The sequence below is a fragment of the Carya illinoinensis genome, chromosome 13 (genome assembly GCF_018687715.1).
Source record: "Carya illinoinensis cultivar Pawnee chromosome 13, C.illinoinensisPawnee_v1, whole genome shotgun sequence".
Taxonomy (NCBI): Eukaryota; Viridiplantae; Streptophyta; class Magnoliopsida; order Fagales; family Juglandaceae; genus Carya; species Carya illinoinensis.
The window spans coordinates 7,689,085-7,693,104 of NC_056764.1; the positions used below are offsets into that span (position 1 = coordinate 7,689,085).

At 30.3% G+C, this 4,020-nt stretch overlaps 2 non-coding genes across 2 annotated transcripts; both read right to left on the reverse strand.

The window, feature by feature from the left end:
* Positions 1 to 206: 206 nt before the first annotated feature.
* LOC122293085 lies at positions 207 to 357 on the reverse strand. Its single transcript, XR_006237142.1, has one exon. It is a non-coding gene; the product is annotated as a small nucleolar RNA snoR136 (small nucleolar RNA).
* An 88-nt stretch (positions 358 to 445) lies between these two features.
* Positions 446 to 528, reverse strand: LOC122293127. The gene has a single exon (XR_006237180.1). It is a non-coding gene; the product is annotated as a small nucleolar RNA SNORD25 (small nucleolar RNA).
* Positions 529 to 4,020: the final 3,492 nt, after the last annotated feature.

Sequence of the window (4,020 nt, forward strand, 5' to 3'; positions counted from 1 at the left end):
AATTGCCAGATGCTGCAAGAACAAGCTTTGGAGCTCGAACCCATGAAAATCTCTTCTGGTGAATGACGCTGAATATAAAGTTGGTCCATAAATTGAACTGACAAGCATGAGTAATGCTACAACACGACCTAAATTATGACATTTATTCCTTTTACACACCGGAACTTAAAAAAGTAGTTGTCTATCATTGCTCAAATAAATTACATGAATTTAGTTCCCCGACGTCCTAAATGCAACATGAAGGAAGCACTGGATAGCGAGGAGAACAACTTTCTGGGCTTCATTCAAGTATAGCCACACACAAATTAAAACTTTAGTGTAAGCCAAATCATGAAGATCGCAAACAAATGAAGCCCATAAACTATGTATAAATAATTAATAAAATAGAAGGCAAGACGGAAATCCGCAGATGAATCGAGAATGAATTCCGTAGATGAATCCGGTATGAAACTCAGTCCCTTAGATGTTCTAAAGACTTGCGATCATCACCGCAACTCATTACAGGTCTGTAGGCTCATCACCGTAATACATACCGGATTCCAAGGAATAAAAATACACAATAAGATTCGATACTTTTTGTTTAAAAAAGTGAGAGAAATATAGTTGCTCATGCGTTCTCCCAAAGAAACAAGAGGAAAAAACTGAGGGAGAGATTCTGAAAATAAGCAACACACTCAATATTGCTTCAAGGGAACGAGTCATATGGGAACTGAATCGAATCCACACTGACCAGATGATGAAGCCTTTCGGTTGAAAAGGTAGAGAAGATAAGACGAAGCAAGATTTGCGTTTTTGAAACCATTTTTCTCGATCTTTAGCGACACAAAAACATTGAGAAGAGATCTGCAGTAAGGAGACCTCTAAACCCTAATTGCCATGAAGCCAGAGAACGGGGCGAACTGATGAGATGCCTCATATACGGCGCTAGGGAGACTGATTGCGTTTATAAAGGGAAGGGATGAAAGATCGGACGGTTTATATTTGTGCTGTTTGGATTTGCGGCTGATATTCCATGCTCTCTTGGATTTCTCTAATGGTTATACAAATTGCTTGACAATCAAGGCCCGGTTTGGATATAGGAAAAATATAGTTATAAATATAATTTTGTATTAATCAGTGTATTAATATGATGTAATTTATTAAAAAGTAAATAATATTAAAAATAGTATTAATTTAAATTTTAAATATAAATGAATCAGTATTAATATATAGATTAATACGCGACTGTGTTTGTATATAGTAAAAGTCTTAGATATATTAGGGTAGCAAATTGTGTTTTTGGATGGTTTTCTTATCGTATTAAGTAATAAATATTTAATTATATAGGTTAATTTAAATCTAATTCATTAAGTTACACATAATAAAATTCTAAACTATAAGCCATTCTATTTAAATAATAGGTTATGTCATGTCACTTATTTTTATTTATTTACTAATTAATTAAAAAAATACGATACGATTCATTTAAATCTGTTTATTTCATATAAATGTATTGAGCAAAAACATACAAGTCATTTGACATGATTAACATAATTTTACATAAAAATTAAAATCTATATTTATTAATAATCACAATATCTTAAAAGATATTTTTAAAATTTTAACATATAATAAAACTATGGGAGTTAAATACTGCATTCCACTTTTCTTTTAGGAGCGATAAATTCTATTTGCAATTTCTACTTGGAGACTATGTGTGTAGACTTTTTATTAAATAAGAAAAAAATATTTTAAGATGAATATTTTTATATTTTTAAAAAATTTTAAAAATAAAATTACCTATATCTTTATTGCTCTCTTTTATGATTTTATTTTATTTTATTATTTTTTTTATTTTCACCTTCTCGTTTTATTTTCGTGCTATCTAACAACAGCATTTTTTTCGATAATTATTTCAGTAATTAGTAATCGTATGACAATATTTACTACAATTTCATCTTGAGTTTTCTACTACAATCTATCATTCTCTCAAACTCCATTTACATCACAAGGCTTGATCTGTTGGGGTAGCTGACATTTGGTATCAAGGGCCTCCGTCCTAAATAAAAAAATAAAAAATAAAGAAAACTTAAAACAAAGAAAACAGAATGCAGAAAACTTAAAAATAAAAATCTTAAATATCCAAAAAATGATCAAAATAGACACACACACACACAAAAAAAATGGGTTCCTCATGAGAGACACATATGGGTGGGTGGGCACCCATGGATTGGGCGCAATAGGCCAGCCAGCACGGAGCTGGTCGTGCGAGTCACTTTTGACTCTCACACCCATTGGGTGGTTTGTAATCGACCACCATCTTGGGCCATCCGGTTTTCATAATAGGAGTCACCGGCTTCACCTAAACAGATGGATAGAAAATCCAATAGAAAAACAGAAGAGAGAGGAAATAAAATTTGAGGACTACTTTCATTTGTTATTGAAAATAAATCATTAGTCCATATTTATAGAAAAATTATATGGATACGAGATAAGGCAAATGGCAAATATCTTCAAATCAAATAACTTAGATTTGAAAATGCTGGTCATAAATTCGAAGGATTATAAAGTCTTTGCTTATGTAAGCAACGTGTACTTATTTTAAAAAATAATATGACACAATAATTTTTTTAAAAGAATAAATTATACTTAAATAATCTATAACTACAAATATTATTTCTCATCCTTCTTTCAAAAAATTGTCCATGGCTTTTGCCAATCTGCCCGTCTCTTGCTCGCTGCGGAAAAGTACCAACTACCGTGCAATGCAAGACTTTTTCCGGTTCCAGTCTTGGTATCGCCGAACCAGTTCTGCAACCAACATCCATTAGAACTTGGCCTATGTACCGAAAGCTCTCTCTCTCTCTCTCTTTTTAACCTAATATATTTGATAAAGTAACATATTTAAATGAGGATTAAAAAGAACTGGACTTGGTAAAAGAATGTATAAAAAATATTACGAGAATTGACATTAAATATTTTATTATCCATTTTTTATAATATATTTTAAATAATATATAAATAAAATATATGGATAATTGACAAAAGGTATGGTCACAAAGCCCACAAGCAGCGACAACAATGCACAGAAAAAGTCGTGGGCCGTTTTACTCAGTCAATTTGTTAGGACTTGCGAAGAAAGGTCCTTTTGTGTGTCTCGTTTCTTTTCTTTTGTAGCCCTTATGGTTCTTGTAGAAAATCATGAAATTTCTATTTAAAAAGCTAAATATTTCACGTGTATGGTGTTTTAAAATAGAACGACTCCCCAACCCGGCCAGCCCATGTAGTGTAGTGTACTAGCTGTTGTGCATTCGTGGGCATGTACTTTGGTACTTTTAATAGGGAAAATTATATCACAATCCATTTACAACTTTGGTATTTAATAATTATTTTTCATGTACTTTAAAATGTTACTAGTATAATAATTCTGAATTAAAGTAAAAAAAAAAAAATCATTTTTAATATAAAATTGTAGAGCAGCTTGGTAGTGTATCATTGATTCATTATCTTTCAAAAGTTGTGCTACAGAGAAGTCCCTGTAGTACATGAAATGCACAAAATGAACACGAGTTAAGTTAAAGAAAAATAAAATAAAATTATAAAACAAAAAAGTCATAATCATTTGCCTCCCACCCACACATGAGAGTCCATTTTCATTGCATTGCCGGTGACGGAACTAGAAACTTTTAAGAGGGGATTAACTTTGACACTTTTATATAAAATAAAAAGAAACAAAAAATCATAAAATGTAAACTGTATATAAAATTAGATTTTAATAATTTGCTACATATACATAAAAATAAAATTTTAAAAAACACAACTCAATATATGTTTCAAAATTTTTGGCGACAATGTCATAAAATAATATTAATCCATTATTATTTTTATAATGAAATATTTAAAATTTATTTCTTTCATAGAAACTAATAAGTGATGTTTTAAAAGGTCATTTTTAATTCTAGGTTGTAAGCTAATTTATCAAATTTAATGCAAAATCTATATATTTTTGTTTCACATTAAGCATATAATGTTATAACTGAT